This window comes from Pelophylax lessonae, assembly GCF_965119305.1.
Source record: "Pelophylax lessonae genome assembly, chromosome: 1".
Classification (NCBI taxonomy): domain Eukaryota; kingdom Metazoa; phylum Chordata; class Amphibia; order Anura; family Ranidae; genus Pelophylax; species Pelophylax lessonae.
Window position 1 is genome coordinate 159683734 of NC_138768.1, and position 16398 is coordinate 159700131.

Genomic DNA, 16398 nt, shown 5'->3' on the forward strand with positions numbered 1-16398 from the left:
AGGGATATCAAAGGGTAAATAGATAGGGAGTAAATGTAAAGGTAAAAAGAAGTCTCGTTTCCCAGCGTGAGTACTGTAGTTGGTAGGAAAAAACTGAGTAGAGAAAAAGCTGAGTAGTAAGGAGAAATATGGAAGCAGTGTGTAGTCTGGGATAAAAGTTACTAAATGAGAGAAAGATAGTACTAGTAGAAGTCTCAAAGGGTGCCCAGGTATCAGAATGAATATTAGCCAGAGTTCAATGGCGGAGAACAGATGTCCTAGGAATCAGAGATAGAAGTAGCCAAGTGAAGGGAAAATAGTCCCAGTAAAAGTCTCAAGGGGTGCCCAAATATCAGGAATAAATATTGACCAGAGTATTGTGACAAAAGCGGGTCCTGAGAGCAGTTTAGAAAAACCAGGGAGAAGGTAACTTACCTGTATAGGTCTGTGCGTATGAGTAATGGCGGCGCGCTCTGAGTAGAGCGCGATCGGCCATTAAGTACGCCGGCGCATGCGCCGGAGCCTGCGTCCAGTCTCCTCCCAGGGCGAGTGTGGACCAATAGAGGTCCCCCGTGTCCGGAGCGCACAGCCTGTATAGATCCGATTTGATTAGTATATACTCTTTGCGGCCATAGTCAATTGAAGGCCTTTTTTTCATTCACCAAGGCCCATCCTTTTGGTCTCACGTCCTGGATTCCATAGAGGTCTTACATATCTGGTACGTAGTTATAGAGGCATTTTTTGCCCCTTCCCCTTTTTTTACATCTAAATATGACAAACACTATGTATAATGAATTATGTGTTACATTGTTGTTAACATTGTTCAATACATGTTAGATCTAACCTTATACTTACTTCTTGTTCTATACTCATTGTTACCTTTTATGCTCCTAGTCTGAGCTCTGGTGTTTTGTGGACCATTGAGAAAGGCATTTGGACCGAAACGCGTCTAGTCCGATCCAGACACCTCAGACCCTCCTGGTTCCAAGACGTATCTATGACCTTGTTTTTATCATATACCTTATATGTGATTATGTATAATTTATCTTTATTATATGTGTAATAAAATTTATATTTTCATACTCAAGTCCTGATTCTTGCCGTTGAAAGTCCCAATCCCCAGGGGTTATCTTTGTTCCATATTCATTAGGGATGTTGGCAAGATCCCAGGTTTAAAACACAGAATTCGAATTTATCTTTTCTTTTTTTTAATGGGACTTTGTCGCGGCCGACCCAGCGCGGAGCTATGGCCTGCACGCGCTCGTAGGCTGAACTGGGGTGACCACCGGATCTCAACATCCAGCCCGTCGCCCAGTTCAGCTTTCTTGCTTGAAGATCTCACAGGAACACTGGAGAAAAAAAGCTGTCTAAAAATCCTTTAAGAAAAAAATTCTTGCCAGGACCTAAGATCCCAGCAAGGTATCTAGGTCCTTACTCCTAACTAGACAGAAAATAACTGATTTGCTGAGGCAGAGAGAGAGAGGATATACCCTCTGGGACTGCCCCTAGGGTGTGGCCAGAGCTTTTTAATTTCCTGTCTAGTCCTGCTCCTGTGGAGGCAACATAACCCGAAGGTGGTGTATCACCGAGGACTACGTCTGTCAATGAGCGCTAGAGAAATATCATTTAGTGACAACTTTGTGTAAAAAAACAAAAAAAAAAAAAATAAATATATTTCCTGGAACTTGTGGCAAAATAAAAAATATTCCATGGACTCCCCATGCCTCTCAGCAATAGCTTGGGGTGTCTACTTTGCAAAATGGGGTCATTTGGGGGGGGGGGGGGTTTGTGCCATCTTAAAATTTTAGGGCCTCCAAAACTGACAGGTAGTGCAGAGGTGAAATGCACAATTTACGCCATTAAAAAACCTGAAGAGGGTGATTGATTTTCAGGGTCCCGTACACAGCTAGGCTCCCAAAAAAGTCTCACACATGTGGTATCCCCATACTCAGGAGAAGCAGCAGAATGTATTTTGGGGTGTCATTCCACATATACCCATGTCATGTGTGAGAAATGTATCTTTTAGTGACCACTTTGTGTTAAAACAAAAAAAAAACAAAAAAAAAAACTTGTCATTTGGGGGGGGGGGGGGGGTTTGTGGTATCTTGACATTTCAGGGCCTCCTAAACCGTTATAGGTAGTGAGAAAATGCAATGAAAAATGTACGCCCTTTGAAATTCTGATGGTGGGGATTGGTTTTCGGGGTCCCGTACATAGCTAGGCTCCCAAAAAGTCTCACATATGTGGTATCCCTGTACTCAGGAGAAGCAGCAGAATATATTTTGGGATGTATTTACACATATACCAATGGCATGTGTGAGCAATATATCATTTCAATGACAACTTTGTGTAAAAAAAAAAAAAAAAAACTTTTTTTTTTAGTCCTTTTTCAAACACCTGTGACAGAAAAATGAAATATTCAATGAGCTCAACATGCATCTCAGGACATTCCTTAGGATGTCTACTTTCCAAAAAGTGGTAATTTGGGGGGGAAGGGGGGGTTGTACTGCCCCTTTATGAAAGCACTTTATGAAATGAGATAGGCAGTCAGAAATAAAGCTGCGTAAATTCCAGTATTTACACCATAGTTTGTAGATGCCAGGGCTGTGGAGTAGGAGTCGGAGGAAATTTTGGGTACCTGGAGAAGGAATCAGCAAACAATGCACCGACTCCTACTAAATTTAGATTGGAATTTTAAAAAAAGGAAGTTTAAGTTTAAATGTCCCAATTCACAAAAAGTTATAATTAATGACTTAGTATAAGGAAACTTATAATTGAGGAGGCCAAATGTAAAAAGGAAGAACTACAGAAAGCTCTGAAAGGACGGTTGTGTCTTCCTTAACCACTTTACCACCGGAGGATTTTGCTGTCTTCCGTCCAGGCCACTTTTTGCGATTCGGCGCTGTGCGACTTCAACTGACAATTGCGCGGTCGTGCGACGCCGTACCCAAACGAAATTTACGTCCTTTTTTTCCCACAAACAGAGCTTTCTTTTGGTGGTATTTGATCACCTGTGCGATTTTTACTTTTTGCGCTATAAACAAAAAAAGAGCGTTTATTTTGAAAAAATAACAATATTTTTAACATTTTTTTATATGAAATTCCCCCCAAAAAAGATGTAAAAACCAATTTTTTAAAAAATTTTTGGCCAATTTGTTTTATGCTACATATGTTTGGTAAAAAAAAATCGCAATAAGCGTATTTTGATTGGTTTGCGCAAAAGTTATTGCGTTTACTAACAAAGGGAAAGATTTCTGTCATTTTTGGTGTTTTTTTTTTAACGCGTAATGGCGGCGATCTGCGATTTTTTTTGCGGGACTGCGACATTGCGGCGGACAGATCGGACCCTTGACTGACATTTTTGACACTTTTGGGTGTACCAGTGACATTACTGCAGTAATCAGTGCTATAAATATGCACTGTTACTGTAAAAATGACACTGGCAGGGAAGGGGTTAATTTTATTGGAGAGGGAGGGGTTAATGTATGCCTGGTGCTTACTGACGTGTAGGGGGGGAGGTGACTGTGTGAGTCATGGACAGATCGGATGTCCAGCTATGCTGAACAGTCCGATCTGTCACTCCCTGTCACTATGGAGATCCGCCCGCTGTGTTTACACACAGCGGGCGGATCTCCAGACTCGATCCCCGACGATCGGGCAAGAGCAGCGGCGATCGCCGCTGCTCCTCCCCTGGCCCGACTCCCGCTGTGAATGAAAACAGCGGGAGCGAGCCTCCGGCGGCGCGCAAGCGCCGCCCAGAAGGGGGAGTGTCCAACGACGTTAATACTACGTCGCTGGACGATAACGAACCACTCTGCCGCAGTAGTATTACTGTGAGCGGTTGTAGAGTGGTTAAAATGGATGCATGCACACGTCACAGAGTCAATTATTTTGCCATTAATGTTAGATTTGTGGATGAAAATAACAAAACAATAACACGGACCCTCGGATTAAAGGACACTCAGGCACATCACACCAGTGATTACCTGTTAGTGGAGGGTGTTCTAGAAGATTTTGAAATTACAAAGGAACAGATTTTAAGTGTTGTGACAGATAACGCTTCTAACATGTTGAGCACAATTGAGAAGATGAACGCAGATGAAGAAGGTAACAGTCAGATATTCGAGTTAGAGGAAGACAGCTCTGCAAGTATTGGAGAAAGTTTAGAAACTGAAGAGAATGCTGACATTTTTTTAGACAACTTTGTCTAAGAGGCATTGAAGCTTGCTACTATTCATCATATGCAATGTGCTGTTCATACACTGCAACTTGCCATAAGAGATGGATTAAAAGATCTCCATGCAGCTACACTAACTGGCAAATTTACGGCAAGTAACTGTTGCAGCCAGGGCCCCGAAAACGGATGCAATTTTGAAAAAAAAGGTGCAGGAAAAGGAGCCATTTTGGATCAAACAACTTGCTGGGGAAGCACTTATTTAATGGTGAAGTGTTTGCTTGAACTTAAAGACTTCATAGAAGAAATGGACAATGAAAATCTTACATTAACTGAAAGCCAGTGGACACAAACAAAAGAGCTGGAGAACCTTCTTTCTCACCCCTTCACTGTCACCAAGAGGTTGCAATGGGACGATCTAACCCCGGGTAAATTCCTCTTGGAATGGAAGAGCCTGTTATATCGCCTGAACAAAAATGGAGAGTTAATAGCTGAGGGCATTGCATCTTCAATGATGAAAAGAGAGTCTTTTGCTGGAAAATGAAATCGTTAGCGGCTATTTATGTCGACCCAATGAGCCGACTTTTGTTGAACAGTGAACAGAATGCTACTGGGAAAAAGGCCCTCTATGATGTAGCAGTTCGCATGAAGGGATTACGACCTGAAATACCTCCACAGGATGAAGTTCTTTTAAGCAATAGTGGTAGCTCAGGATCATCTTCTTAAACGAAGAATTAGACTTTGATTCCTTCTTAGACAAAATGGAAGTTGCTAAAGGAAAGCGACGTTGCATAAGCGTTCCAGAACCAGTAAATGTCCAAATAAAAAAATTCCAACAGGAGTTTTATAAAGCAATAAAAGAAGTTGAAAAGTATGACCGCTCATCAAAACTTACTGTTGGAAGAAGCCATCCTTGTTTATCCAGAGATCGTTAGAGCCCATTCACATTGGCACGATTTGTCAGCCTGACAAGTCGCGCTCGGTCGCGGTCCATTGATTAGCACAGGACCCGTTCTAATAGGAGCGACACAAGTCGCTCCGACTTAGAAAAAGGGTCCTGTACTACTATGAGGCGACCTGGAGGCGACTTGCATAGACTTCCATTATGTGAAGGCTCTGCAAGTCGCGCCGAAGTCGCGGTGCACGCGACTTCACTTAGGTCGCCCCCCAAAGTCGTGTCGCGCTAGTCTGAATGGGGTCTTAGTGATGTGGCCAGAATAGTTACTGCAATGCCACCCACCCAAGTCAGTGTCAAAAGATTAATACATATTAATACAGAGGAGTCAGTGTCGGAAGTACAAAAAAACTGAGGAGTCGGAACATTTATCTACCGACTCCACAGCCCTGGCAGACGCTATAACTTTTGCGCAAACCAATAAAAATACACTCATTGAGATTTTTTTTGTCAAAGACATGTAGCTAAATACATTTTGGCCAAAATATGTGACATAAATTGAGTATATTGGATATTTTTTAAAAGACAAAGTTGAAAATGTCATTTTTTCTCCATATTTTCGATTTTTTTATTAATAAATATCCCAAAAAATAAAAAGCGCAGAGGTGATCAAACACCACCAAAAGAAAGCTCTGGTTGTGGGGGAAAAAGGTCAGTTAAAGTCACCCAGTGCCAAGTTAAAAAAAGGGCCCTGGTCTTTGAGCAGCCAAATCCTCCGGGGGCTTAAGTGGTTAAGCAACGTTATTCAGCCTTTAGCAGCGTCAGACGTTTTTACAGCTGGACGCCGCAGCTCCAGAAAGCACTGGTTCGGTTTTTTTTTTTTTGCAGCTATTACAAACGCCTATGCCACTTGGAGCTCCTAAAAGCTCTTTGTGTGCATGAGGCCATAGAATAACATGGATGGGCGTTCTGCAGCTGCAAAAAAAAAAGTCTGATGCTGCTAACAGCAGCTGCAAAAAGGTCCTGTGTGCATGGGGCCTCAAAGTTAATGGGACTGTGAGTTAACAGTGGGTCAAAAGGAGCAGCTGCTGCAGGACAGAGATGACAGTTGGTAGAGTTGATTTACGATTTACATCAAGCCTTTTTTACTAGTGATATAAATCAGAATTTAAATCGACCTGATTTAAATAAAATCCACCCTGCTTTATACATAGAAAGAACTGTGGTTAGAACCAGTGTAAAAACAGACGGCACAGCCTGAATGGCACTTTACATGTATGAACGATAAGGGTAACTCCTATCTCAGCTTGCAATTAGCAAAGACAAAATTGTTCCCAAAATGGCTTCGTAAGGGTCACCAAAACCAACCAGAGGGCAAGACTTAACTTCAGAAGCAATTTTATACCTCAATACTCTGGACCAACTCGAGGGCTCCAAAATCGCACCATTCTTCCATTCTTGCCACTATCCTCCACCTTACTTAAAAGGCACACTTTATTTTTCCCAGCCCCCCTCTCACCCTTCACTGCCAGATTGAATGGACGGGCAAGGTATTTTCAGAAACAGCTCAAGACCTGTTGGTGGCAGATTTACTAACACCACCAGTGCCCCAACTGCTTTAGCAGAACTCACCTGCCTACACAGATGTTGTATGAACAAGGATCTGCCAGACATCCGACTCCACCACAGGCAGAGCAGCTAGTGGCAGCACCACCAGCACAGCACCACTGCAGCAGACGTAGATTGGTCTTCATGCCCTGAGAATTTGGGGACACAAAATATGCCCACTAAGTGTCTTTCGAAACCCCACTGGCCTTGACCATCAGTCAGCATTAAAAAGGCAACATGCACTACCCCCTGCCACAGCCAGCGCCCTACATTCCCAAGCCCACCACAGTCGGGCCTTTGAAGCAGGGTCCCAATATCCAATCGTTTGCAGATTATCTCTTGGTCTAGAGCAGGGGTCTCCAGCGTGCAAGATCACGTCCTGGAAATCGTTTAATGCGCATGGCCAGGAAAATGAAATCCATAGAAATTGATGGCGCCAAAAAATACACCCATTTTCTAACTTATCCTGGCTCACACTTCTGCAACTCCATACACTCAAACCACTGACTACTGTCCTAGGACACCACTCCATCTCATACTGTTGGGGTTCAAACCGAGAGCAAAGAGAGAAGGCAAATCCTCCACAAAACATTTCTCAGAGGATTACATTCTGCCCAAATGACCCAACCTAGTCAACACTACTAATGTTCTTTATGCCCTAGCCTAGCCCTACAATTTCTTGCCTACCCAGCCTCAATCTGCCCTCAGCCTAAAATAATACTATTAACACAAACCATCATGTACAGATCTTTTCAGATACTTCTTTTAAACACCATTGCTAGCCCACCAAAGCAGAGATCTATGGGCATCCCACCATCATCCGTACACCATCTTTGTTTTCCAAATATCCAGGGATGTAAAATTTTTAACCCTCCCACTGTATATTGAGTACATAAACCTCCTGCCATCCTTCCTTATCCACAAGATGACACAGTGCTTGTCACTTTAACTCTTACAGACTCTAACCTTCAATTCTCAGCTGGCTGCTCATCCATGAACAGACTTCACCAACATTTAAATGTTTTAGAGGTCAGACTAACAAAGCTGGAATCCCATTTCCTCCCATCAGAGAATAATGCCCTGTACACACGCGTCGATAGTTGGCCGTGAATTTTCGGCCAACGTCCGATTGGCCGATTTTCGGCTTGTTAGTTCAATGCTTCCGACAACCGACTCCGACTTTTCGGCCGAAAAAAATCTGGTGTGCAGGCTATAAAATTTTTGTTGGCCGTCACCACAAGGGGCCGCTTTTCCGTCAGTCAGTACAGATTTCAGCAGACAAAAATCTGATGAGCAAGACTGGGCATGCTCAGAAATGAAAAAAACACACGGAAAGTAAACCATCACATGACATCACTTCTGAAGTAGATTTTTGTTGGCCGAGAAAATTAGTGTGCAGTCTAGAGCACATTTCAACCAGAACACTGGACAAAAGTCGGCCGATAATCGTTGCGTGTGTACGAGGCATAACTCTCTACAGACCCATGAACAAAACTCAGAAGACATCTCTTAGCACCATCTGAGCACATATGGACACCCACTCTCTTATACCCCCTATGCTATTAAGGGCATATGGACTCTCCTCTTACGAGTTTTTACAGTACCCCTCCCATGGTTTCACTTTCAATAGACACTAAAACTACTTCAACTTCTATAAAAAGGTACAAGACATCAGTTACTGTTCATGCTACGATTTCATGTTACTATTTTAATGTCATGTCAATATGAATGTTAATTTCAAGCAGGATAACCTGATGTGCATTGACCATCCACCATGACTCCCATGGTCTTCTTCAGATCACAGGGAACCCCTGCTAAAATGTATTCATCAGGAGTCAGTAGGAAGAATACCTCCCTTACATTGATGGTCAGTGTGAGTAATATGCTTTTCACAGTAGTGCCCCGAATGCTACCCTTACAGACAGCTTAAAGGCCACTATGTCAAGCTGCTAATCTCCCAAGTGGTGTTGACCCCCTAGAACTATGCAGGAACTGTCAGATAGGAGGTCAAATCAACCACAGCTCCATTCATTCAATTCATTCATTGAACCCCATTCAATCTCTCAGAAGAACCCTACTCTGCTCCAGGACCATCTCACCTACACAACAGGCTATGAACTCATATCTCTTGTACATCAGAAAAAGCTACGCTGCACACAGCAATCAGCAATCTCTGCCCAAGGTGCAAATCTCAGATGGACTCTGTCTACTATTTCTTATGGACATGCACAGGTGTCACATCATTCTGGTGAGAAGCCGAACCCCTTCTCACGGGACTATGTTAACAATTAAAAAAGCCTAATACACAAATTCTTAGGGCAGTCAGCTGTTTGCTTACCTTCAACTAGAATATACAGTAACCTAGAAATAATCCTGGAAGGATTCATTGGGATTTAGACATATCCCAATTGACACATTGAATCTGGCAAGCAGACCCAACTGGGGTCACTGCTGGACAGTACCCTCACAGAGTCAAACCTCTCTCTAATTAAAAATACATAATACCTCCCTCCTCCTCTTTGGTCAATTACTATTCCAGGCTACACAGAGAGCTGTATAGCTCTCTTCCCATTCTCTGTTGGCTGTTGATACCACCTCTATCCCAAGGAAGCAGACTACCATTGAAATCTCCAATGAACCACAAACTCAATCTGTATCAGAACTTTCCTTTCGGTAAAAGGAACATGGACAAAAAGGACACTAGATTTCAGATATAAGTACTTCATATTTTTATTGAAACTGTTGCATATACAGAAGGCTATCCCTCCATTCAGAATTTACCCCTAGAGACCTTTTTCCAGAGATAGGGAAGAAGTATTTTGGATCTCAATGTTACATAATGCCGTACTTCTATTCTTGTACAAAAAAAAAAAAAAAATCTCTATAATAAAATAAAAACAAAGACCTCTAAAGCAATTAATTTGTTAGAAAAGTTGGTGAATTTGGTTATTCTTCATTGCACCTGAATATACACATTCAGATTTTTGTGATTCACTAGGCAGTTAATGCATAAGACAGATGAAAAGGGACAAAATATAATCTATTGAGCTATATGGCTCAATTCATGAAAAGGGTTTCCAAAATGTTTTTTTTTTTTTTTTTTTTTCCCTTATGCATTTGAAGAAAAAGGCCTGCAGATTTATGCGACATGTGGTAACCTCAATGTCTTCCCTGAATTTGCTCAGTAGGCTCAAGAAAGCAACGAGTGGCAGACTGGCCATTAAATGAAATTTTAGCATTCAAACATTAGGATACCGTACTGTACTACAACTATACAGTATATAAAACCGCTTACTTAACAAGCATACAATTGCTGATTTAGGGAGAGCTGTAAAACTGAATTATATAAGAATGAACAAACATTTGCTTAGCTTTCAGTCATGTTACTCTACAGGATATAGAATGCATTGAAGATACAAGCTACAAATAACTAGTAGCCACTTCACGGTGTCACAGCAGCAGAAAATCTGTCAAGTCCCACAAGACCCCAAAAATACATATGGTCATCATCAGTAATTTTTACACTGACTGAGCAGGTCTGTCACCATATAGTAAACAGTCTGTCACTTTATCAGTTCGCCTGGCTGTCACCGAATCTGTAACTACGTCAATGTGTCACTGTCAGTGTATTTCTTGTTGCATCTCAACCAGCTTGCTACTTTCAGCATGCTGTCTGTCTCTATTGTATCTTACTCTGCCTGTCAATGATGCCTCCCTGAAGGGGGCAGTGATGCAGAGAAAGAGGGTGAACAGGACAAAAGGATAGAAGATGCTGTGCGTAAGGGTGAGTCCTCAGGGATAAGTGATTTACTGTATAAGAAAAGATCCTGACTGCAAGTGAAGTATTATTTAAGCTGGATGAAATGACCTGCAACGTGTCAGCTGTTTACATAAAGTAGTTCAAGTGTGACGCCTCAGACATTTGGCAGGCTGTCTAAAATGCACAAATAGGAAAGATTTTTCTCCCGCCAGGCAGAAATTATTCAGAGACTATAAATAATGTGCAGTGCATCGAGTAAACTTCTACAAGGTTCTAATAAACAAAATACTCAGGAATTACAGTTTCCAAAAACAAACAAGTAAAAGAAATCCTGATTATCAAATCTCTTTAGAATGTAGTATTTTAATGTCTTGAAATAAACATGCCCACTTCAAACTGGCAATGCTCATGATCGCTGGAGTTTGATGTTCAAGCTATCCTAAACATAGATACATGTGTTAATCGTAATAAAATACATATAACTAAAAAAAAGGTTACTGTAAATCAAGATTGTACATTAAGGCAAAGAAATTCCCAAAAGCAGTGTGAGTATGCAGAGAGACAGTATCCCCTTCCATATTAGCCATGGATTATGCCATTAATGTGGGTAGACACAACATGCAGGAGGCAGCAGGAAAGCTCTTGACATTTTTTAGGATGTATCTGAATTTGCATATTAGCATGCCCAAGACTAAAGATAGCCGGACAGGACTCAAATTGCAGTCGATACCTGCTGAATCAAAAACACAAGTTGAGCCATAGGCGGCACTTTTGGAATCACCTGGCTCACCGAAAGTCAATTTAAAAATCGACTAAGCTGGGCTGAACAGCAAATGCATCCTATCAGATTCTTGGGTGAACATTGTGTGAAAACATTTATATATTATATATATATATATATATATATATATATATATATATATATATATATATATATATATATATATATAGATAGATAGACTCCTTAATGTTTGTGATCAGGACTACGCAGCAGTTAGGAGGCATTTTGCCAATCCTATCTGCAACCATATTTTTCTGGGAGGTTTAAAATGCCCTGCGTCAGTTATCACCATAGCATTCCAATAGGATTTATGGCCTGTATACATGATCCGAAAACCAGACGACAGATTGGCCGTTTTGGTTTTTTTTGTTTTTTTTTATGCTAGTCGCAGATCGAAAATGAAGATTTTACTAAAAAAGTTACAAAAATTCTCAAAAAAACAGAATGAAATGTAAAGAAAAAAAAAAAAAATTGAAAGTGATGTAATGTGTTTTAGTGTATTTTTGAATGACAACTGTACTGATCAAATGAAAGTTGTACGATTTGGTATTGTATGAGAAAAAGTTTTCGTGTTTGTCCGATCGGATAATATTGAATGAACGATCGTGATTGGCTCTCGACGGGTGCATATCAACAATTATCGGATCGTGTGTACAGGTAAAAAGGTCTACACTATGACTCACACTCTAGTAGCCCCGCCCGGAAAGTGGACACGGAGACAATGGGAGGCAGTCCCTGAGGAGCGTGCTGTGTGGATGCCCAAACACACATAGCATCTGTATCTGAATCTGAGTGAAGGGGACACCCGTAGACTTTGATGATCTAGTGTGGAGACGCTGCTGTGCTGGTTGTTGTTCAAGGCTGTTTTTGCACAGCCCTAGGTGAGAGGCTAGTATCACTGGTGGTGGCATTAGCACTGAGTGAGAGCACCTTATTTTGGACTGAGACACGGCACTGTGCACTTTTCCCTGGATTTCCCCTATGGACTTACCCCTTCCCTCATTTAAGGATTTTAGATTTTACAGCGTTTTCTGACATATGGACTTTTAATGAGATTTTAAGTGATTTATTGATTATTTACTTGTCTTACCCTTACTGATCGTTTAGCGCTGCACTGTTATTTTTCTGATGTATCATTGAGATTTTTTGTATTTTACCTTGGTGTCAGCTGCTTGGTTTTATTAATTTCTTTGCTTGCGCCGATATATCTTTGCTTCACATTTACACTATGACTTGGTCATTCTAAAATCTTCACTTTCTTCATTTTGAACCACCCACTAAAAATTACAGCAAGTCTTCATAAAATTTGGATGGCGGCAATGTTACATGACCCAAATTTTAGACCAAAAATATCATTCTAGTCAGCTGTAAAACTTCCTGGTACAACTTTGAATTAATTGGTCATCTTTCTTTCTGTGGCTGCAAGCGGTTTGGACCTTAAGGCCCCTTTCACACAGGCAGACCGTTCAGATCCACCTGTTCGTTTTTTTGGCGGATCTGAACGGTCCCACCATGCATGCCTATGGGGCATCGGATGGCAGCGGAGACATGTCCGCTGACACCCGATCCGTCAAATCTGGACAGATGGAAACCCTATTTTCCATCCGTCCAGCGGATCTGATTGGATGAGAACGGACAGATGGTCCGTTCCCATCCGATTTCCGCCATAGAGATGCATGGGGAACTGACAGCTGTGTCTCCGCACACAGCGCGGAGACACAGCTGTCCTCCTGCTGCTCAGCGGGGGATCGGCGGCTCGATCCCCCGCTGAGAAAAACGGAATCCGTCCGATGGACGGATAGTGTGAAAGGAGCCTTAGAAAGCAATCAGTCCTACACTACTATGTTCCATCTGCCTGTGGACTGATAGAGGGAAAAATCTTTCCCCCCCCCCCCCCCATTTTGGATACAGCAAGGGAGGGTTATAACCCCAGTCAGATTTTTTTTTTTTCCTCTTTTCACCATCTGTGTCCCATTGCAGAGATTTCCCTTCACTTCCTGTCCCATAGAAACATAGAATGTGTCGGCAGATAAGAACCATTTGGCCCATCTAGTCTGCCCAATATATCTGAATCCTATGAATAGTCCCTGGCCCTATCTTATATGAAGGATAGCCTTATGCCTATCCCATGCATGCTTAAACTCCTTCACTGTATTTGCAGCTACCACTTCTGCAGGAAGGTTATTCCATGCATCCACTACTCTCTCAGTAAAGTAATACTTCCTCATATTTTTAAACCTTTGCCCCTCTAATTTAAAACTGTGTCCTCTTGTGGTAGTTTTTCTTCTTTTGAATATGCTCTCCTCCTTTACCGAGTTGATTCCCTTTATGTATTTAAAAGTTTCTATCATATCCCCTCTGTCTCTTCTTTCTTCCAAGCTATACATGTTAAGGTCCTTTAACCTTTCCTGGTAAGTTTTTTCCTGCAATCCATGTACTAGTTTAGTAGCTCTTCTCTGAACTCTCTCTAGAGTATCTATATCCTTCTGGAGATATGGCCTCCAGTACTGCGCACAATACTCCAAGTGAGGTCTCACCAGTGTTCTGTACAGCGGCATAAGCACTTCTCTCTTTCTACTGCTTATACCTCTTCCTATACATCCAAGCATTCTGCTGGCATTTTGTGCTGCTCTATTACATTGTCTTCCCACCTTTAAGTCTTCTGAAATAATTACTCCTAAATCCCTTTCCTCAGATACTGAGGTCAGGACTGTGTCAAATATTCTATATTCTGCCCTTGGGTTTTTACGCCCCAGGTGCATTATCTTGCACTTATCCACATTAAATTTCAGTTGCCAGAGTTCTGACCATTCTTCTAGTTTTCCTAAATCCTTTTCCATTTGGCGTTTCCCTCCAGGAACATCAACCCTGTTACAGATCTTTGTGTCATCAGCAAAAAAGACAAACCTTACCATAGAGGCCTTTTGTCCCATAGCTAAACAGGAAGTGGGAGAAAATCCCTGCAAATTAAGGGAATTCCTTGGGGACCTCCAGGTCATCAGAACTAGTGTCCCCATTGGAGGATTTCCAGTCTCTTACTTTTCTGGGGATAACCCAAAATTAGGGATTTTCTTTTACTTTCAAAGATAACGGTAAACAGGACAAATAGAGAAGGTGAATCTCCTTAATGGGGACACAAAGAGCAATACAAAAATGACACGAGTTCTAATCCCTCTCCACTTTATCAAAAAAAGCTTTGCCTTTAGTTTTACTTTAACCACTTAAGGACTGCCCCACGTACATATACTGTGGCAGGGGGGCATTAAGTGCAAAATCACACATATACACAATTTTGTTTTAGGGCTCTAGGGGGCGCGTACGTGCCGTCTGAGCCGCGCTCCCACTGTGTTTAGACACAGCGGGAGCTGCCCGCAGGTCTGGCGACAGCGATGGCTTCCAGCCACCTATGATTGTGAAGGAGAATGACAGAACAGACGTCTATAAACAAGGCAAATGGCTGTTCTGTCAGACAGTATGGGAGAGATTGGGTGTTCCTACTAATCAGGAACACTGCAGTCAGTCCATTCCCCCCTACAGTTGGAAAGCATTCCCTACGAGCACACTTATCCCCTTGATCGCCCCTGATGTTAACCCCTTCCCTGCCAGTGTCATTTATACAGTAACTGTGCATATTATTTAGAAATGATCACTGTATTGGTGTCACTGGTCCCCAAAAAGTGACACTTGGTGTCAGATTAGTTCACCCCAATGTCGCAGTCCCGCTAAAAGCTGTAGCAGAATACAAATTGGTCTAAACAAATAAAGAAACTTAATTTTTTACATTTTATTTTCATAGCAGAAAGAAAAAAAAATTTTTTTTTGTGAATTGTCGGTCTTTATAGCGTAAAAAAAAAAAAAAAAAAAACGAAGAGATGATTAAATACCATCAAAAGAAAGCTTTATTTGTGTGTGGGGGGGGGGGGGGGAAAGGACAATAATTTGTTTTGGGTACAGCGTATCAAGACTGCACAATTGTCAGTTAAAGCAACGCAGTGCCCTATAGCAAAAAAATGGCCTAGTCATTAGAGGGTACAACCTTCCTGGGCTGAAGTGGTTAAAAAGATGCTTAGAGTGGCCAATACTTGGGCTTTATTTATAAATGAACACAAGAAGATAAAGAGTGTTGCCAATCTTTAAAAAAAAAAAAATACGTCAGCGTTTTATTTTGTTACAAAATAATTGCACATACACACAAATCAATTACCTGCATAAAGTCTAAATAATGCTTTTTTTTGTGTCCAGATGAATGACTGCACAGCTACCAACAGTTGTTTTACAAACAATTTTTTTATGTGAAAATCAATGGTTCCCTATGGGAGCCCATTGATTTGAATGAAAAATTGCATCCAAGTCGGATCATGATGATCTGACTTGTGGTGGTGCGACTTGCGCTCTGAGGATCTTGAGGGGAAACTCCACGCCAAAAATGGAGAAAAAAAAAAAACACACCCCACACAAAAGATAAAAAGAAAAAGGCGTGGGGTCCCGCCCCCCCAAAACCCATAGCAGACATTTATCCGAGCATGCAGTCCAGCAGGTCAGGAAAGGGGAGGGGACAAGTGATCTGCCCCACCCGCTCCTGGACCATACCAGGCCACACACCCTCAACATGGGGAGGTGGGTGCTTTGGGGCAGGGGGGGGGCTCTGCACCCCCCCACCCCCAAAGAACCATGTCCCCATGTTGATGGGGACAAGGGCAGCTTCCCGACAACCTTGGCCGATGGTTGTGGGGGTCTGCGGGCAGGGGACTAATCAGAATCTGGACGCCCCCTGTAACACCCTGGACGCCCCACTATGTGAATGAGTATGGGGTTCATTGTACCGCTACCCATTCATCCAAAAATAAAAAGGCAGTGTAGTGTAAATAATGACAAGAGACGGTTTTGAGAAGTGCTTTATTAAAAATCTTTCTCCGATCTTCTGCCTCCGACGAGGTCTTCCGTGATTATGCCAGCTCCACTCTTTGCGGCTTCTTCACACATTGGCAGGTAATAGCACAAGGGAGGAGGGTCTATGGGTGACGTCACTGGGTTGCCACACCCCACGGCTATATAAGAAGCCACAAAGAGTGGCGCCAGCATAATCACGGGAGACATTGTCGGAGAAGGACCGGGTTGGCAGTGGAGAAGACACATTTTTAATAAAGGACTTCTCAAAACCGTCTATTGTCATTATTTACACTACACTTCCTTTTTTGGGG